The sequence below is a fragment of the Pipistrellus kuhlii genome, unplaced genomic scaffold (assembly GCF_014108245.1).
Source record: "Pipistrellus kuhlii isolate mPipKuh1 unplaced genomic scaffold, mPipKuh1.p scaffold_m20_p_22, whole genome shotgun sequence".
NCBI classification, from domain to species: domain Eukaryota; kingdom Metazoa; phylum Chordata; class Mammalia; order Chiroptera; family Vespertilionidae; genus Pipistrellus; species Pipistrellus kuhlii.
Window position 1 is genome coordinate 9,908,231 of NW_023425521.1, and position 21,689 is coordinate 9,929,919.

A 21,689-nucleotide genomic window follows, 5' to 3' on the forward strand; every position below is an offset into this window, starting at 1 on the left:
TGGCCTTTAGAAGCCTCTCCCCCCAGGACGAGCCAGATGCTCTGGCCATGTCCTTTAGCAGACCTGGGTGGACAGCTGATATTTCTGGACCGTGCTCCTTAGCGGATGTCAAAGCAATTTAGAAGGCTGGCTCTTGGCCCACAGGCGCATGGAGTAGGTGGGGAAGTGTCAGCAAAGTCTTTAGCCCCCAGCTGAGCTGAGCAAGGAGCAGCAGAGAAGAAAGGGAAAAATCAATGGGATAAAAAAGGAGAGGAAGAGGAGGATGGGAGAAGGGTGCAGGAGAAGAAGCAAAGACTGCTTTCTGAGAATTTGCTGCTTGTGGTAGTCTAACTTATCCCAATATTCACTGTGCTCTTCTTGGAAAACAACTTCTTAGTTTTAGCTGGGCGCGTGGCCACTCAAAGACTGATTTTCATAGCTTTCTTTGCTGCCAGGTATGGAGCCAATTTCTAAGAAACTCTTAAAAGGCTGCTGGTGTGTGTCCTTTAGGCCCCTTCTTCCTTCCTCCTTCCACGTGCCTGGAATGTAGATAGAATGGCTGGAGGTTTAGCAGCCATTTTGGACCTTGTGGGATGAGAACTACCTGCAAGGATGATGGAGCAGAAGGAAAATCTTGCTTTCTTAGCGTGTCAGACTACTCTGCACGTTCTGGATTGTATACCTCTGCCTTTTGAATGAGAGAGGGACATACTTCTATCTTGTTTAGGCCGCTCTTACTTTGGGTTTCCTATAGGAAGCAGCCAAATCTAATCCTGATTGATACACCACCTAAATTGTTCACGGGCTAACACGATGAAAGCATCCGGCACGTAACTCCCATATGACAGCATCTCAATCAATCTCTCTTCTCGCCTAACATAGGACACGCTCCTAACGAGCTCTGGTATTGTAGCTTTATACAGTCTTTATGCTGTCAGTTATCTATTCATGGTTATGCATGACCCCACCTCTCTAAATATAGGTCCTGTTATATATGCTTTTCAAGATTATTTTACTCCTAATCTTATTTAATTCTACAAAAAGTAATGCATTATTGTCCCCATTTGATAGATGTGGTTCTGTAGGCTCCTAGGGGACCAAAGCATGCCAGGTACCCAGGGCTTCTCGCTCCAGGTCCACACTGTTCCTCCTACCTCACACCCACAGCAAGTAGAACTAAGCTTCTTGACTTATCTTTATGCTCTTCCCCTTGTAAACAGCATGGATGTTCTTTGGCATGAAAGCATGCACACAGTATGTGCTCAGTGAATACATTACATGAAGTCAAGCATTCATCCAGGCTACTCTCCAAGATACACCTAGACCAGGGTATTGGCAAAATATGGCCCACAGTCCATGTTTGTATAACCCAGGAGCATAGAATTATTCTTATATTTTCAAATGGTTATGGAAAAAGGAGAAGGAGACAAAGAAGAGGAAAGAGAATGGGGAGGGGAAGGATAAGATGATGTGACAAAAGCCTAAAATTATCTGTCCCTTAACAGGGAAAGTTTCGGTTAGACGATCCTCATGCAAGTGTATGTTTAATCCACCGGCAGTGCCTTCACCAGCTGCTCTCCCCTAAGAAAGACAATTCCCCAGAGAGCTTGGGGTTCCTGCCACTGAAGGCCTGCGGGCTTGATCTGCCCTCTTGCTCCAGACCCCGATGGAGTCCCCAGACCCTCACTCCCTGTGGCACTTCTTCTGGGCAGACGGACATGAATATTTCTATCCCTATACACACCACCATCCTATGATTTAGAAGCCTTTCTGAGTCACTGGTCAAATAATCAAGCTCAATTTGATTAAAAATTCATTGGCTTCTTTCCCTGTAAAAAAAGAATAAATAAGTGAGCAAACATCAGCGGCTGAGGCTATAAACTGAAGTGTGACAGTCCAAACAGGCTGAAACCATGACCAGAAAAGCCATCAGCTCCAGGGCATTTTTATTTCCTCAAATTCCCACCTTCCCCAGGGGAGGCTGAGTGGGTTCCCCTTTCCAGTGCCGCTTACAGGACCTTCCCCATAAGCTCTGTTTTTCATTCAGTGGAGATTGAGTGATTATGGGAATGGGGTTTATAGTTAGACTGAATTTTACCAGCTGTGTGTCCCTAGCTGAAGCACTTAACCTCTCTGAGCTCAGTTTCCCCATCTGTAAAATAAAAAAATTTAAAAAATTGCCAAAACCAGTTTGGCTCTGTGGATAGAGCGTTGGCTTGCGGACTCAAGGGTCCCAGGTTCAATTCTGGTCAAGGGCATGTACATTGGTTGCGGGCACATCCCCGATGGGGGGTATGCAGGAGGCAGCTGATCGATGTTTCTCTTTCATCGATGTTTCTGACTCTCTATCTCTCTCCTTTCCTCTCTGTAAAAAAAAAAAAAAAAAAAAAAAATTAAGATCTGCCTTGTAGGATATGCACAGTGCTCGGCGCAGTGCCCTGCCCTGAAGTGCTCACTAAATGGAAGATATACACTGAGTGGCCAGATTATGATTATCTCTGAACATGCACAGTATATCCTATATAATAAAAGGCTAATATGCAAATTGTCCCCTCGACCAGGAGTTCAACCAGCAGCCAGGCTGTCCAACCACCCATGTCCCCTCCCCCTGGCCAGGGTGGCCAGACCCCACCCATGCACAAATTCATGCACCAGGCCTCATACATACACACACACACACACACACACACACACACACTCACTGAGTGGCCAGATTATTATGTGTTCAGAGATCATAATAATCTGGCCACTCAATGTATATTTGGTATTATTATACTGACCAGCCCTCTTTTTTCCCCTCCTCCTTCTGTCTCTCTCTCTCTCTCTCTCTCTTTTTTCACCCTCTTAATCGCTCTTCAGTTGCTTGTTAAACCACATCCTTGAAGCAGGCCAGCCCACCTCTAACTTGGCTCTCTCCTTTCTGGCCAAGCCAGTTAGCATTTCCACCAAATCTCCCTCTTGGGGAGTTGCCGAGGAGTGACACTGCCATCTGGTAAGGACACAAGGAGGGTCTGGGCCTCCAATGTGTCGACCCCAGAGCTGGGGAGGCGGGAAATACCTCCTCTCAGAGCTTCAGACAAGGAGGGGCCTGACCCTGCCAGGACACTCCTGTGTGCCCCAATACTGCCCCTTCCCTCACTCAGAGCCTCAGGGCCAGTCTTCCTACTGGAGGAGGGAATGGCCAGTTAAACTTCAGGTTTGGGAATAACAAGTAACATACGGAAGGCTAGGCGAAGGGAGCAGAGCAGGGCTGGGGTGGCAGAACATATTTTAAAGGAAGGTGGTTGAGCCCTTTCACACCTTCAGTAAGCACCCAGTGCTAAAATGATGATGATGATGATGATGATGATGATGATGATTACGATGATGATGATGATAACGATGATGACGATGATGACGACTAATATTGATTGAGTGAGCATTTACTATCTGCCAGGCATCATACTGAGCATTTACATGTACTGGCTTACTTAACCTTCACCAAGATCCTAGGAGGCAGAGACGCTGTTAAACCCATTTTACAGATGAGAAGATTGAGGCAGAGACGTTTCAAGTAATTTGCCCAAGGTTGCCCAGCTAGAAGTGACTGAACAGGATTTGAACCCTGCAGTCTGGCTCTACTGCCTGTGTGCCCATCTACTCTGTTAGACTGTGAGTAAACCCTACAAGCTGCACACAACAGAAGACCAAGGTTATTACTAAGACGTTTTAATCCTCTCTGCCCCTGCTAAGGAAATAGGTCTCAAACTTCACCAACCATCAGAACCACCTGGGAGGCATGTGAGAAATACAGAGTCCAGGGAAACTGACTCACCAGGAATCTAAATCTGTCGCCAGAACCCAAGGCTGTTCAGAACATACTTGGAGACAGGTGGCCTCCCTGAACCAAGACCCAACTTCTGGGCCGGGCTGACTGGATCCGCCCCAGGAGGTGGACTCTTCCTGTTCAGTCCACACCGCACTTACCCCAACTCACTGTCCTAATCCAAGTAACGCCCCGCCCACTCCCCCTTTAAAGGCCCGGTGGAGTTCTGTATAGTCTCTTTGCCCTCCGCAGGAATAGCGTCCACTCTGGTTTCTAAGCCCCGTGCCCTTGTAGAGAAGCCGCTCTGCTTCAGATCCTCATTATAAGCTGCCTGGTATTCCTACCTCAGTGTCCTGCGGCCGCAGTCCTTTTCTGAGGAACCAGCTCATCACAAGTGATTTACATGAAGAGGCTTTCTTTTCTGTTCCCCATGTATGCCCCCCACAGCTCAGGGTAGGTTAGCATCCAATGGAGACCCGTGGATTTGGTTACAGACCTCATGGGCCAACACCCCTATTTCAGCCATCCACTTGGCCACTATGCACAACTGGCCAGTTCGATGTCTGCTGCCCATGGGTACAGTCCAAGGGTTTGGGGTCTTCCTCCAGAGAATCCCGGCGCCTCCTCTAGTTTCAGCACTGAGGGTCCAGAGGATGACCCTCTCTGGCGGCTGACACACCCAAATAGCTCATTCTAATGGCGTTGTGCCCTCCAGGGGACATTTGACAGTGACCGGAGGAGACATGTTTAGTTGTCACAGCTGGGATGATGGGGGCCACTGGCATCCAGCGGGTAGAGGTGAGGGATGCTGCTAACCCTCCTGCCGTGCACAGGACAGCCCCCTCCCCAACAGCAAAGCAGCACCCAGACCCGAATCACAGCTGCAAGGTTGAGAAAGCCTGCTCTAATGGAACGTGCTAAGACGCACAGCGTAGCGACAGCCGGTGACAGTGACAGTGACAGAATGGTTAATAACCCCCGGGGAGCAGGGGCTTGTTGAAAAGGATTCACAGAGGAGATGCTTCATACATATGAGCTGATAGATGAATGACGGGTGGGAAGGAAGGGTTTTCCCCTCAGAGGCAAGGAAGGAAAGAGGAGGTGTTCCTGGCACCGAGGCGTGAGTCCCCCACAGCCCAGGGTGGGTGAGTGTGGCAGGTTCGGGAAGCTATTGCTGGGTACCAGTTGGCCGGACTGCCTAATGTTTGTGCTTCTCATTCATTCAACACGTCTGCCGCCATCTTATTTTCATCACTCGTTTGATCAGCAAACTCTGTCACCGGGCAGAGTGGCCTTGGTCAGCTCTGGCTCTGGTTGGATCACCCCCAAATTCAGAATTGTTGATCTCTGAACAAACGAGGCTTACTTCATTCTGGGGGGGGGGAGAGGGGGGGGGGTTGGGGTTGGGGGTGTCATACCGGATTAAGCTGAATGTGATCATCAGGAAAGTGCAAAGCTTTGAGAGACCCCCTCCCCCACTCAGTAATCTACAGGTTTTCAGTGGCCCCATCGGGAAAGGCCACCATGCCAGGCCAGTTCCTTCCCCGGACTCACTGAGGGGTCTTCTGCCAGCCAGTAAGGAGGGTGTGCGTCTCAGAGATAGATAGGAACGAGCACGCATTATTACAAAGCAATTCTGAAAAAAAGAGGCAATTCTGGCAATGCTTGTCTCTCAGAATAAAAACAACCAGCCTTGATGGCCCGTTGTTTATTATTTTAAATCGCTATTTTCTCGGATGAGCTCAGTCTTTGCCCGCATCCTCCTGTCCGTCCTTGCATGTCTCTTCCACTTGCTCTGACCTCTCCATGCCCATCTCTCTCCACACCGAGTGTCAGTGACTGTCGTGTGTGAGCACTTCTCCTTTATGTCTCCTTTCCTGTGTTTCTTTGAAGGTGGATCTGTTGCTTGCATTCTCTATGTGTGTGTGTCTCTTTCCCTCCGTTTTTATTTTTTCCTCACTTCTAGTCACCTGTTTCTGAGTCTGCTTCTTTCTCCCTCCCCTATTCCTTGAACCTCTCTCCCCCACCTCTTCTCCCCCCCCCCTCGCCCCCCCGGCTTTCTCCACCACAGTCTTCCTTCAATAACTGGCCACAGTTTATGGCCAAAGTGAATTTTTATTACTGGTTGTCTTTCCCAAATGGAATTACATGGTCCCCATACTTGATTTTTAAAAGCTGAAACGTTTTCTATTTCTCTCATCCGGCAGCTCGCTGAATGAAGCTGCACTTTATTTTCATCTCCCTCCATTGATTGATTTTTCCAGTCTGTGGGTCATGTCCTTGAAAGAAAACAAATACGTTCTCCGCCCTCATCGTACTGTATTTCAGAGAAGAGCTGGCTCAGGGGGTGTGCAGGGCACCATGGCAGCTTGTGCTGCTGGAGGCTGCCCCTCGGCTCTGGGGTGGGCGACCCCAGCGTTCTGCCATCGAGGACTTTTCTTGGTTCATCTGATTTCAGCAGAGCCGAGACCTGCCTGGGGTTTAACATGCAGCTCTGGAGAAATAGCTATAGATTCCTAATTCATCACCACCAATTCCCTCCCTTCAATGCTGCCTGTAGTGGCTGGAGAGAAACAGAAAATGATTGAAGACATGTCTCAGGGAGCAAATTTTTTACCTGTTAAAAGGAGAGCGATTTTCAGCCTGGCAGGAGCAATCGCGTAGACTCAGGGGCTCTCAGAGTTTTGCACTTGCCTGATTTTGCTTGAGCCTTTGCTATGCTGGCTGCATTTCAGTTTGGTAAGCAGGTCCAATATCTTAATCTCTTGTGGGAGTTGACTCACCATCTTTTTGCCCTGGCCCTCGTCTTGCTACTCTTAGCCTTGCCAGGTGTCATTAGAAATAGTCAAAGGACCTGGGGCATCGGAGATGAAAGGGTCCCATCAAATCGCCTCATAAATAGAGGAGAAAATGAATCTCAGAGGGTGAACGTGATTTGCCCAAAAAGCACGAGGCTACCTGGTAGGGCATGTTCCCAGTCCCCGCTTCAGACCATCGGTGAAAGGTAATGCTACCTGGCCAGGGTCTGTGGGCTAGATCCCTATCTCTGCTCATAGGTCGAGGATCTGGGGCACAAGGCCAGCCTGGCAGCCCTCAGGGACCATCCCATGGCACGACTGACGCACATCCCCCAGATCCCAGATGACCCCCTGCCAGAGTGAAAGGGGAGGAGGAGGAGAAGTTCCCAAAGCAATCACACCTGTGTCTACATTCAGACTCGTTGAATTCGCTATCATGTATTAGCTTTCTAATTGTAACCAGGCCCTTTGCTAGAACTGGGGCTTCGGCATGAAGTTTGGAGACTTAAGGTTTAGTACTGAGGTATGTGTAGAGTGGCAAAGGGGCAGAGAACCAAACCTCCCTCGCAACTCAGCCTAGGGGGGAGAGCCCAGGAAGGCTTCCTAGAGGAGTGATATCACGAGAAATAACTAATGTTCTGTTGAATGCTTCCTCAGTAAGCTCCCAGTCGGGAGCCTCTGAGGAATGCCATTAAAATAAAAGGCATTTTAATATATTAGCATTTTGATCAAAGCACTTCGTATTTCAGTCTTAACCTCCACCCTCACTCATGAGCTGTGTGACCACAGGCAAGTCACAAGTCCCTCTGAAGTCTCCATGCATGCTCAGGGGTTGGGGTGAGTGTCCAGGAGGAGGTGATCCAGAAGTGCATTTTGCACATTTTAAAGAGCTCTGACCTTGGGGCTCATGATAACCCTTAGGGTTCCATTGAAATCCTCTGACCGTGGAGTGCAGCCACAACCAAAGCCATACCTCCTCCCTAGAGGGGGCAGCCAAGGAGCAAAGAAGTAGGGCCTCCGAATCTCTGTCCTCTGACCCTCTCCGAGTCTCTCCGGGCTCAGTTTCCTGACCTGGGAAATGAGTGTTAGCCTGTTCCTCTAAGTTTCCTTCCTGCCTGTGATTGTAGGACAGCAGCCAAAAGGCAGAGGCTGGGGCCCTCAAATGGCCAGCACTGTCTTTGCCTGGCCCTAGGCAGGGGCCTGTACCACCTCAGCCTGGCTAACCACCTCAGCCTGGCTACCACCTCAAACTAAACCCCTCACTCTGTCCCTCTGGGCCACCACCCCTAAAACCGAGGCCCTGCTCCACGCAAGAACCCAGATGCTGGAAATGAGCTCCATCCCCAAAAAAGAGAGAGCTGAGGGAAAAAGAGATCTGCCATCTTCCTCAAAATAAAAACAGAAGCAGATGGCTGGGAGGGTTTCCATGGTTAATTAAACATGCTTTAAGTCTCTAAGTTAATTATAAAATGATTCCTGTAGGGGGAAGCTCTGCTTTGCATGGAGTGGGTTCAGGTAAATATCACAGGGAGCCTGCAGGGCCCTCCCTGCTTCGCATTGCTCACCCACAGTTCAGGCCTCAATGGCAGCAGAGGCCACCCCCTGGGAGCTGAGGGTGGGGAGCTGCGGGGGCGGACAGGAGCCACTCACCTCCCCGGGAGAGAGGTAGCACACAGCGGATCTGACACTCTGCAATTTCCCTTCTGAGAATTTCTCCTACGGAAATTATCAGAAACCCAGATAAAGAGTTCCTGGACAAGAATATTCACTGCAGCATCATTTATAATCATGAAAAATAGGAAGCTGCCTAGATGCCTGCACGTCGGGAACTGGCTAAGTAAATTCTGGTACAACCAGACAATGAAGTATTATATAGTCATTAAAATGGTGTTTCTGAAAACTAACTAATGACCGGGGGAAATGCTCCAGTTGTTTAAAGTGGAAAAAGCAAGAAGCAAAAGCCTATGTGAAACACAATGAATTTTACAAACAGTGTGCACAGAAAAACATTGGGGATACATTCAAATACTAATGACTATTTCTGAGAGATTTATAATGACAGATTCTGGGGGATTTTCTTTCTATGTACCTTCCTGCATTTTCTTAATCCTTTGCAATGAATATGTACTACTCATTAATCAGGAAAATAATTTAAAAATATATAAATGCCAGAACCCCACATGATGGATTTCTGAGTAGGCCTGAACAACTGGAGTACACCTTCTTTGAAGTACAATAACTTGAGTAAAATATGAGCTTCTGGGATTGATAAAGGTGGCTTTATCAGAGTTCCAGTAGCTTACTTTCTGGAACTCTGGAGTTAAGGTACTTTCAAAGGGAAGCACTGAACATGTCATGTCCATTCCCACTGGTGCCGTGGGACATGGCAGCGTGCTCTGTCAGCTGTGACACCCATACTGGACTCTGGGAGAGAGTAGGTGGGAATGGGTGCCTGGGACCACCTAATCTGAGAACTTGATGGGAAATCATAAGAGATGTGAAGATACAGCAAAGTCTTCCAAAGTCAGAGAAACCCTATAGCCTGGAGAAACATAGGATGACAAGATCAATGGTGGGATCCCAGTCTGGTTAGGACCACAGGACTAGACTCGCCTTGGTCTCTGAAACTCCTTGGAGTCTCCAGGATCGTGCAGGGACAGTGGCAGCCAGGCTGACCTGTAGGAAGTTAGAAGGCATTCTTGACCTCCATTGCTCACTGGCTTGACTGGAGTAGGGGATGGAATAGAAAAAACATTCACAAATGTTTATATGACCAAAACACTACTTGACATAACACTCTTACCAATGCAGCAAACTCCATCACCAAAACAGCCCACATCCCAGAATTAAAAAGCAGTGGGGCCATAGCTCATTTGTCTCAGTGGATAGAGCATCGGCCTGTGGACTGAAGGGTCTCAGGTTCAATTCCTATCAAGGGCACATGCCTGGGTTGTGGGCTAGGTCCCTGGTAGGGGTTGTGCAAGAGGCAGCCGATCAATGACTGTCATCATTGATGTTTCTATCTCTCTCCCTTCCCTTCCTCTCTGAAGGCAATAAAAATATTTTTTTAAAAATAAGTATAATAAATAAAAATCAATGGGTATAACCATGAGAGGAGAAGGAAGGAATTCAGTGTTTTGTCCTGAGGAAGTGCTATCTGGTGATGGTACCCCTCCCCCGGGGACTCTTGGTTGCTTCTATATACAGTGGTGCCTCGCATAAAGAACGCCTCGCACAGCGAACGCTGCACACAACGAACTTCATTTCATGATTCATACAACGAACTTCGTTTCACACAACGAAGTCGCCCGAGCTTCCACGACCACTTTGCCCGAGCTTCCACGACTGCTTCGCCCGAGCTTCCACGATCGCTGCCGATGTATTGCATCCTTCCGCGCAGGCACTGCAGGCAGTCGTTAGTCACTGTGCTTAACTTAAGCACGTATCGAGGCAATCGTTCTTCATTACGAATTAAATCACGCATGTATCACGGCAGTCGTCCTTTTAAGTTAAACTCAATATTTTTTTTATATAATTTTTTTTAAAAAAATTATGTTTTTAGATGTATCTAAATAAAAATAATAACAAAAAATTTATCTTTTTTATGTCATCTTAGCATATTTTATGCTACTGAACGAATTATTTTTTTTAACATGTTATGGGAAAACGTGTTTCACATAACGAACTTTTCGCATAGCAAGTTCGTTGTGTGAGGCACCACTGTACAGGCCATAGGACTGTCAACATGTGAAAGTTTGCCCATCAGCACCAGGCCTCTCTCTGTGTTTTAGTTCCAGACATGTTGCCCAGACATCAAACTAAGAACAATAACAAGATTACATAATCTTGTTATCATTGCAGAGAGGGAGAAACTCCAACCCTGCCTAACCCACCCCAATCACAAAAGGAGATAAAAGAAAAAGTGTGGGATAAAGAAATGGAGATGCTAGTGAGAGTCCTTAGCTGTAATGTAAGACACTCTCTAAGAGGACAGAAGAGAAAAAGGGAGGAGGAGGTAGCCTTGAGTATCAGCGGTTCCCTGGAACGTCTGAAGCAGAGTATATACACCAGAACTCCCCATAGTTCCACTTACGAATCTCCCCCTTTTCAAGCTTCTGCTACAGAAAGGAACAGCAATTATTCGAAGTGCTCTCAAATCTCTCTTACCACATGACATAGACCTGACTCTATCACCAAAACTTTCAAATCCGTTCATTTTCTTGTAGAAGACCATCTTCATTTCATAATAGAAATTTAAATATATTTATGACTCATGTTGTGAAGGGTTGCCTATAGCCAGCTCTCTTGGAAGGGGCCCGCTATTAAGGTGAAGGATGCCCGTGTCCAACTTCATGGTGACAAATTGTCCTTTCAACAAGCAGTTCATGACTTGAACTCAGAAGTATGTCCCAGCCTCGATGGTCTTTGGTGTTCAGGCCATCACCACCATCAGACACTGGTCTTTGGCACTCCTAAATTGATTTTCCTCCAGCAAATGTGGACTTGAGCACAACCAGTGGCAAACATGTTGAGATGCCACAAAACAACAGTCCCATTCTTGAGACTGCCATTCCATTTGGCCTGCACCATGTAACACGTTGGTGCAACTGTTTGAATACGCTGTGTTTATTGGTGTAAAAAATGAGCAAAAACAGGAAGATAGAAGTGCAGCTATTTGTAATAAATGAACATTTTTTTTTCACAAACTTTTTTTTTATGATGGAAACTAACATGAAAATTGTTAGGATGCTAAAGGCAGCAAATCTTTGGCTTCAATCAAGTGTTCATTCGACTTGAGCCACTTGACCAGATTCACTCATGAGGGAAAGAAAACAAAGTCTCAGAAATAGGTTTTCACTGATTGTGTCTCATAGGCAAAATATAATTTGGGAGTCAATTATTCCCTTCAGTTTCCTGAGTCTAGAATCCACCTTAACAATGGTCATTAATTAGTGCTGGAGATATATTAAAACACTTAATTTTAATGAGAATCCTATGAGGTAGTTACTATAATCATACCCATTTCCAAAAATGTGAGGTACAGAGAGGTCTTTAAGCCATATACCAACAAGGGACAGATCTATATCCATGACACCAGGGTCATTGTCCGTGCTCCTAACCACTAGGCAACACTGCCTCTTGCATGGCATAAGATCATCCTCCCACTTTGATTCATTTGATTGTCAGAGATAGTTTCAGCAACTTATGACTTGTAAAGAGATATGGTCAGGGTCTACTGGGGCAGGGCAATCCCGAGGGAACCTCCTCCTTTGCTGCTCTTGTCTTTCATGAGTGTGCCGTGGTCAGCTTTCAGACTCGGGTTAAAGCAGGGTTGAGGAGGCATTTAGACGAGGCCAAGACAGAAGTAGTTTTTGCCATAATCAAGGCCATTAGCACATGAACCACCCTGTTTGTACTCTATGTTAAGAATCCAAGTCCAGTTCCACATAGTGTAAGACTCACAGAAGAAAAAAAACTCCTTTGCAAGACAGAAATCCATGCATTTAAATTAAAAAATTTAAAAGCCTTTGGGAAGGGGCGGTTGAGAGCACATGTCTGCGTGGGCCGAGTGAGTTCCCTTCCCTGAGAACATCACCTGTAGCCTGAAGTGTGGCTGTCTGTGAGGCTGGTACACTGTTAGGTGCCAGGAAACTGAGGACTGCCTGGGAGGGAGAAAAGGAGGGAGGATGAGCCTGTAGGCAGGTCTGATCACAAACCTCCCAAAGCAGATTCAGTGTTAGGGTTTCAAAGTCACTCAGGGAGCACCTCTTCAGGCTGCATCCTCAAAGCCTTGGAATTTGAGAACCAGATTTTCTGGGAGTAAGTCAGCATCCCTGTGAGCCCAGTCTGTATAACCTGCATTCCCTTTTATGGGACCCAGACCCCTTTGAGAAGCTGCAGACACTCCAGGGAAAAGCAATGTATGTGCAACACATACCCACATGATTTGACATACACAGTACATTCTAGAACCCCTTCCAGACAAATCCATGTCCCCTCCCCAGATTAAAGAGAGCCTGCAGAGTGCAGGGGCGTGTGGGAAGTAAGCCAGAAGGCTAAAAGAGCAGAGCAACTTGGGTCAGGTGACTTGTCCTCTGGTTCAATGCCAGGTCCAGAAGGTGACAAAAGGTCTCCTCACCAGTGCCCATCAGAGCCCCTCGCAAGCTGTTCTCATTCACACTCTCAGCATCTCTGTGAGAGCATGGGGCGGCGACCTTATTCCTCCCGTGGCCATTCAGGAAAGGGGAAAGCTGGGTGTCTTGCCCATCTGTCCATCCTGGGGCCTGCCCTATTTGCCTGTCCCCACACCCTGCCCCTCAAGCTGTGCAAACACCCCTGTTCCATCTGCCTCTCTTTCTAGTGTGGGAGATGGTATTGGGGGAGGGGGTGTCTACAGAAGGGGCTGTTGAAGGGGACTGTGCAGAACATGGCCCTGAGAAGAATTTAGAGGCCTTGAGTCACAAGAAAAGAAGACTTGGAATAAATGACTTCTTGGGGTTCCTTCAGCTCTGGACCAGGGCAGAGAGGAAGTAAGAGAGAGATTTCAGCAACTGGAACCAGTAAATTCCACGGGGGAAGAGACTGTTGTTAAGGCAGATAAAGCAGGCATGCCCGTCTTTCCCTTGGTGCTGAGATTCATCTGAGAAATTGATGCCATGGGGCCCCCTGGGGCTGCCCACCCACTCCGCAGCTTTGGCAGGGAAAAACGCGTCAGCTGGGTTTAGCAACTTTCCCAACACCATCCCAAGATGGCTCGGAACGGAAATAAAGCCTGCCTTCTTGATCCAGAGGATGGGTTCTCCTACTCCCTGTGACTCAGCCACACACACCAAGCTTAGAATACACCAGGTGAGCAGATGGAGGAAAGATGAGAGGAGAACCCGAGCCAGGCTGTGGGGCAAACCATGACCCTTGGGCCAAATCCAGTCTCTGGCCTGTATTTGTAAATAAAGTTTTATTGAAACAGAGCCACACCCATTCATTGGCATATTGTCTATGGCTGTTTTCTGATACTACAGAGTTGCATAGGAAGGATGGAGACGCATGCCTGGCATACTCTAAAATGCTCACTATCTGGCTCTTTACAGAAACAGTTTTCCAACCCTACAGCGTGGGGAAGGAAGGAACTGGACTTCACTGAAGGGACCTGTGAAGACACAGAAGGTAGGCCCCCGGGCCCCTGACTAACTCCCGGGAACAGAGCTTTCCTGCTGGCCTGGGGCTGTTATATGAGAATGAAATAAACATGAACATTTGTGTGTGTGTGTGTGTGTGTGTGTGTGTGTGTGTTTCAGAGAGGAAGGGAGAGAGTAGAAACATCAATGATAGACTATAGTTTCAGGAATCATTTCTATAGTTCGTTACCAGAGAAGTTTCTGTGAACGTGTAGAGCACCCGAAACCACGAGGAGGAGGCACAGCATTCCCTCCTGAGCGTGAAGCCGGCTCTTGGTGTTGCTTCTGCAACTGCCATCAGCCATTGAAGATCGCTCTTCTCTTCCTCATGGAAGAGTAAGAGGGTGAGAATGCAGTCTGAGTGGCTTTAGACATACCCAATGGTAAAAAAAAAAAAAAAAAAAAAAAAAAAAAAAAGAAAGAAAGAAAAGAAACATCAATGATAAGAAAGAATTATTGATCGGCTGCCTCCTGCATGCCTCCTACTGGGGATACAGCTGGCAACCTGGGCATATGCTCTACCAGGAAATTGAACCGCAACCTCCTGGTTCATACATAGGCTGATGCTCAATCACTGAGCCATGCCAGCCGGGTAACATCAGCATTCTCTAAGCCACTGTGTGTTGAGGCTTCTTTATTATTATAGTAGCTCAGCTTTAGCTATATTTTAAATCCTGGCTTTAGCACTTCCCGGCTGTTAGGTAACCCCTCTGAGCCTTGGTTTTTCCATCTGTAAAATGTAAATAACAATATAGACCTTATAGGTTATTGGAAGGATCAAATAAAATATAAAACCCTGTCTCAGCTAGGGACTCAAGAGATCTTAGCTGTCTTACTTGCTCCCCCCTTTGGGTGCCCACAGTTTGGGGAAGAACATCATTTCTGCCCCCGACGAGCTCCATCTGCCCAGGGAAAGCAGGTCACGATCTGACATGCCAGAAGAAGTTGCTAAAACATCTAGATGCTTGTTTTTCTTAAAGCAAAACACTTCCATTTCCCCACTCCCACCCCCTGCTGCACACGAACACAGTTTTCTTTCATTTGGAGGCTGGCCCAGCTGTTCACTTGCAGAGTGTCCTCAACTCCAATGAGCTGGTCTTGGAGCGACTTTAAAATAGCCATCTCTCCAGGTGGGGAACCCTCCGGCTGGGCTGGAGATGGTGGAGACGGGCTTAAGTGGCCACCCACGGCTCGGAGGGCTGAACAGGAGCACTTCACACCAAGGCCAGCAATTTCAGGGCTTCTACTCGGCTTCATTTGGTGCCAGCTGTGGATGGGGCTGCCTCTCCCCCCTACTGGCAAAGAGTAGTTCGGAAGCATGTCTGGATCATCTGCTGAAAGGCGGATACTGTGCTAAGGAGCTGGGGAGGAAGGAGGAGAGTGGGCACAATAAGGAATGGACCAAGAAATGCCACCGCCAGCAGCTCTCTGTAGGACTCAGCAATAAACCTGGAAATAACCAGCTCTGAAGGTTCGGGGCTGTCAGGGGCCCTGCATTAAAGCCCTTTCCACGGCTGGCCGATCCCCTAATCCCCTGGGGAGTTCTTACATATACAGACTCCCAGCTCTGCCCAGAGTCCCCAGGGTGGGGACCCAGGACTCTGTATTTTCAGCACATTCCCTGAGTGACTCTGGGGGTACCTGCCTCGCAGTAGTCTAAGGAAGGGCTGTGGTGCCCACAAATCTGGGTTTAAATTCTAGGTCCAAGGCATGAAAAAAACATGGAAGAAAGAAGTGATAAGTTGAATAATATCAAAATAAAAACTTCTACTCTTCGAGAGATACTACGATATTATGAAAATGAAGAGACAAGCCACAGATTATAGAAAATACCTGCAAGGCATACATCTGATAAAGGACAGGTATCCAGAATATAAGAGTCCTCAGAACTCAATAACAAAGCAATAAAAAAACAGCTGACCCAACAGACAATGAATTTTTTTAAATGGATTAAAAAAAAAATGCACCAAAGAAGAGATACAGGTGGCAACCTGACAGGCCATGTGGACCACACCGCAGGATTGACCCCTGAAGGACAGGAGGCTGGAGTGATTGAGCATTGCCCTTCCCTTCCCTCCTCTTCCAGGCTGCCCCCCGCATGGGCTGAGCCTGCTTCCTGGGCTTCAAGGCCTGGTGGCAGCCGCTGGAGATGGAGGGAGCTGTTCCACACGGCTGCGGCTGAATCTGAAGTGGGCCGAAGGGACGAGAGGGGAGGCACAAGGACATGCGCTCTGGTGACCAGGAGAGCAACCTCTGATCAATGAAGAAGGGGTTGGGAAGGCTTTAGGGGCACATTCAATCAGTTTTCCCCACTGCCTAGCACATCCCTCCACCTATAGTTACAAAATAGCAAATAAGAGGATAGTGCAAGGTAACCGGAGGGGGAGCTCTGCCTGGGGGCAAGGGCCCTCAGATTGCTCTTACAGAGCTACTGCCCAGGCCACGGCCAGCGGAACCCAGTTCATGTTCAGACCCTCTCCTCTAACCACCCCACCCCTACCTGCCTCTCCTCCTCCCACCACCCCTCCATCAGCTGCCTGACTAATGAGTGGCTTCTCCATCTTCAGCTGCCTGCCCCCAGGCGGTGAGGGTTTCCCCAATGAGCTCTCAGGCCCCCTGTGCATTCTGCCATCAGCACAAGCATCCCATGTTTGGTCTCTGCCATGCTTCCCAAGGGCAGGGGGTGCCATTTCTAGATCTCTAGGACATAGCACAGGGTTGGAGCAGTGACTGAGCTGACCAGAGGTACTGAGAGTCAGGGGTGGCAAAGAGGAGACTACCCAGCTCAGACAGAGAATGAACCAAGAGGTGCCACTCACGGTGGAGGGGGCTGGAGGACACATCTTGAGTCAGCCAGAGAGGGGAAGGGGGAAGGAGGGCAGGCCCCTAATGGCTTTCCTGATTTAGATCAAAGTCAAATGCCTCTGGGAGGTGGAAGGGGCCCTGAGTCCTGTCACCCCATGAAGCTGGCTCCAGATACAGGCCCTGTCTGCTCAGATGAGAATCCCCTCACAGCACGCCAGCAGATGCCTCATCGAGGAGACAAATTGCAGAGAGATTACAACCCCTTGTTGTGATTTCTCCCACGGCACTAAAAACAGCACATCAGGCCCATGCTCTCTGTATCCAGATGGATCCCACAGCCTCTCCACCCCAAGGAGGCCTGAGGGAGGGGCAGACTAGCCAGGGAAACAGGCCTTGGGTCAGGGCAAGCCTCAACGCTGGAGAATGAGTGGGACCTCCAGGCTGGGTTGCAGCCCTGCAGGAAAACCCCATGAGCCACCCACACGACACCCCAACCCCAGGGAGAGCCCTTTACCTTGCTGGGAAAGATCAAGCAGGGTAGATGAGGGCACATTGGCACTGGCTGAAAGCCGGCACCTTTTCCCCAGGAGGCCCACCCAGGAAAAGATGTCTGAGCCTTGGGCACGTAGGTAGAGAGGCTAAGAGCATGGCTTGAGAAACCTGACTGTATTGGCCCCAGGAAGACACGTTGTCAGCTTCGTTATTACAGATGCAAAGGCTGGCACCTGGGTCCTGAATGCTGATTCTGTGGCCTAGATGGATGGACCCCATCTTGACTGCACCCAGTATCTTTCTTGACCCACTGGCTCTCCCATTGCTGACACCGGGAAGCCCTTGCCTCTCCCTAGCCTGTCCCCTCCTCCTCACCCCCTCCCTGGGCCGTGGGCAGGCTGCCCAGCGTCTGTCAGGCAGAGTGGCTGCCACACGCTCAGACCCCTTAGGCCCAGGGTTGACATAGGGGAGAGGATGGATGGCAAGCTCTGGGAGTATGCTGCGGCATGCAGGATCGCATGGGAGGGTGAGAGTGATGGGCAGGGGAGCGCTCCCCTCCCAGCCACATTGAGACACCTCTCCTCCCAGAGCAGCTGGCCTCCGGGCAGAGCAGAGCAGGGTTCCCAGGAGCCCCTAGGAGGCCCTTATTCACAAGCCCCAGCTTAGCCTTTCTGCCATGCTCCCCACCCCCACCCCTGCCCTGTCTCTCTTACTTCAGGGTTTATTAGAAGCCACTTTCTTTCTAACCTGACTATTGTGTGCCAGCCAGGGTCCTAGGCACCTTGTAGGCTGCCAACCTAGACGGCATGCCTGCCTCCAGACGAAGGCTGTTTTCCCCAAACCAACAGGATGCATTGGAAACACCTCCCAGCAGAGGAGCAGCGCTCAGGAGCTGGGGGAAGGGAAGGAGGTTCTGGGAGGCAGAGTCTGGAGGTGGGCAGATGTGGTGACATTTGAGCGGGTCCTCATCACAGCTCAGTCATTCCCAACACAGGGCCTTTCCTCCACCATTCCCCGGGCCTAGCATGCCCTCTATCTTCCAGCTGGGTTCCTGCCTCTCCCTTTGCTAAGCCTACCACGCAGAACACTGTGGGAGACACTGAAGTGGATCTAATATCAGAATGCAATAAAAATACTGTAATCACTTCTGCTGAACAGCACGGACTCTGCGCCAGGAGTAATGTTAAACTTTTCACATGCATAATCTCTTCTGATTCTTACAACACTCGCACGAGGCAGGTATTATTGCCCCTATTCTTAGAAATGAAGAAACTGAGTCTCAGGGAAATTCGCTCCAAGTCGCCCAGCTAGTAAATGGCGCTCTGATGTTCTCTAAAGCCTGCATTGGCAGCTGCCCTCTATGCTGCCTCCCAAATGGGTAACCCCCAAAATCTGCCCCTCCAGAGAGTCCCGAGGGTGCCCTCAGCAGCACGTCTTCAGCTTAGCTTATAAAGCAAGCCACCTAAATCTTAATGGGGGCTGGGGGAAAGGAGGAGGGAAAATCACCTGTCAGAAGGACAAAGACAACAGCAGGCATCTTCTTTCCAGCTTCGAGCGGAAGCCTGGGTCATGGATAGAGGGCTGGCTGGAGTTACACAATCAGAACCAATGCCACTTTGCCACCTTGGATGTCTCGCACTCTGGCTGTGTGAACTTGGACAACTTGTTTACAGCCCTGGGCTCCAGCCCCTGATATATAAAATGATGCAGTTGGATTGGGCCAGTGGTTCTTAATCCAGATTGCTCATTGGAACCACCTGGAGAACTCAAATAACTACCCAATGCTTAGGCCTCGCCCCCAGAAAGTCTGAAGAAATTGGTCTGGGGGGGAGCCTAGACATATGTGTTGTTGAAAAACTTCTCCCGTGATTTTAGCATGTGCAGCCATGGCTGAAAACTACTGGAATCTGAGGCCCTTCCCAGCTCTGCGTTTCTCCAGGAGTCTGCCCCCAGCTGGCCAGCTTTTGTAAATATAGTTTTATTAGAACACAGCCACACACATTATTTACATACTAGAGGCCCGGTGCATGAAATTCATGCACGGGGGCAAGAGGGGCTTGTCCCTCAGTCCAACCTGCACCCTCTCCAATCTGGGACATCCCTCTCACGATCCAGGACTGCTGGCTCCCAACTGCTCGCCTGCTTGCCTTCCTGATTGCCCCTAGCTACTTCTGCCTGCCAGCCTGATCATCCCCTAACCACTCCTATGCCAGCCTGATTAATGTCTAACTGCTCCCCTGCTAGCCCATTTGCCCTCAACTTCCCTCCTCTGCTGGCCTGGTCACCCCTAACTGCCCTCCCCTGCAGGGTTGATCCTTCAACTGACCTCCCTTGCAGACCTGGTGCCTCCTAACTGCCCCCACCACTTGTCTGATCACCCACAACTTCCCTCCCTTGCAGGCCTGGTCCATCCCAACTGCCCTCCCCTGCTGGCCATCTTGTGTCCACATAGAGGCAAGATCTTTGAACACATGGGGGCAGCCATGTTGTGTGTTGGAGTGATGGTCAGCCTGCATATTACTCTTTTACTAGATAGGATGTCTGGGACTGCTTTCAGGCTATGCTCGCAGAGTTGAGCGGTAGTTGAGACCTCAGGGTTCTCAAGCCTAAAAGGAATGCCAGTTCTCCTTTCCCAGCAGGGATCAGAGGGAGCAGGAAGGCCCAGGATCTGCTGGCCGGGAGATCCAGGTCTGTCTTACCGCTGTTTCCTCAGTGCCTCGTACAGTGTCTAGTACACAGGAGACTCACAAAGTATCTGTTCAATCAACGGATGGGTGGGTGGGTGGATAAATGATGGGAGGGTGGGCAGAAGGATGAATGGGTGAATGGATGGATGGGTGAATAGGTGGGTGGGTAGGTAGATAGATGATAGGTAGGTGGGTGGATGAATGAACTCAGACCAACCTTACCTGGAACATCACATTTGCAGAACCATCCTAGTCATTCCTCTGCCTCAGAGCAACCGGAAGCACCGCACAGAAGGCTGAGTTGAAGCAAGACTGCCAGCTGCCCTCAATGCAGTGAGGCCCAGGACCTGGAAAGGTACTTCAACCTCCAGGCCCTCCTCCCTCCAGCCCCCAGCACCCCTCACTTCCAGCAGCCCTTTCTGCAAACACATGAAAACGTGGGCAGATCTCCCAGCCAGGCATTTCCCTCAGCCCCCTGATACCTTTGAAACTGCCCGGCAGGCTGCCCTCTTCTCCCTTGCCTGGGCCCGCCCTTCCCACACACGATTCTGTCATACCACTGTCTTCCTTCCTCCCCTCCAGCACTTCCAGTGCCTCTAGAGTGGCCACCGTCCCATAATTTACGGCACGTCACAGGAGGTGCTTCCGTAATGCATTCCAGCCTGAGACACCTCCAGGGATGGCTTCGGGTCTATAAGATGATTTAGAGGCCTCCCCTCTCACTGTAAATCCGGAAGCCTGTGCATCACCTTTCCCGGAAAAAGGACAGGTGTACCACGGCCCGATAACACATGGCCCCATCTACCTACCCAGCCCCCTCATCAGTACCCACAAATGTTGAAATTGCCGCATGATCAAAAAAAAAAGAACTGCTGAGTCATTGAATCCACCCGCTGCTGGACCATTAAAAGCGAGTCTCTCCAAGTCATAACGCAGAAGCATTGCTGAGTCAGCACAAAGTACCCTCCTGAGCCATGCCTCTACTCATGCAGGTCCTAGATCTTCCCCGAAGCCAACTCCCACTTTTATATCCAATCCACAATGTGCTGTGTGAACGGGATTTTTATCTGACTTTCCTACCAACTCTATGAGTAGTTATCATTCTATTGCACCAAAAAAGGAAACTGAGGTACTCAGGGGTCTCATAGCCTGGACTCACACCCCAGTCTTTTTGACCAAAAGGCCCATCAGTACACACACCCTCCTGGACTGAGCCAATCGTTTCTCTCTCTCAGACCTCCCCTTTATAGCACGGATCATATTGTATCGGGATCTCTCTGGCCACCTCATCCCCTAGACTAGGAGTTCCACATACAGAGAGGAACTGTGTCTAATTTCCTCAGGTCCCCTGCACCCCGCACGGTGCCAGTCCGACCTCAGGTGCCAAATGGGGGCTCTGGATGCGTCCATCCATAGAAGTTCTCACTCCTTGTCAGGCAGCGTGACCACCACAAGGGCCGACCTCATACAGGCAGACGCGTTCTGAGGTTCCATTTTCCATTTTCCTTTGTGTGTCTAACTCACTCTAAAGTTGGGAATGACCCACATTCCCCATCCTCCCAATGATTCCGCTAGTATCACATGCTGCCCACCTTATCCTGCCCCCAGCATGGTCTAGAGCAGAGAATTTTTGTTCTGGGTCCGGAACCCATCAGAGAACCACATGGAAACACAGGCCCCTCTTCCCAGGGAGACTGTGAAGCCCAGGCACAGGACGTGTTTTGACCCATGTAAAATTTTGCACATATCAATAAATTTGATATCCCCTAAAGTCCATCTATAAAACCCCAAAAGGCAATTAGACCCCAAATTTGAGGAGGGTCTGAGAAGTTTGGGAAGCTACTCGTGTAAATAGCAGAGAGCACAGAACAGAGGTTTCTGGGTAGGAATAGAGTCACAGCGAACCCCAGAGAGGAGGCCACACCAGCCCTCCCAGGCTTCCTCGGGC

General features: G+C 49.3%; 1 non-coding gene across 1 annotated transcript; it reads left to right on the top strand.

Moving 5' to 3' along the window:
* The first annotated feature begins 13,908 nt into the window (after nt 1-13,908).
* LOC118726679 lies at nt 13,909-14,123 on the top strand. Its single transcript, XR_004990360.1, has one exon. It is a non-coding gene; the product is annotated as a small nucleolar RNA U3 (small nucleolar RNA).
* Nucleotides 14,124-21,689: the final 7,566 nt, after the last annotated feature.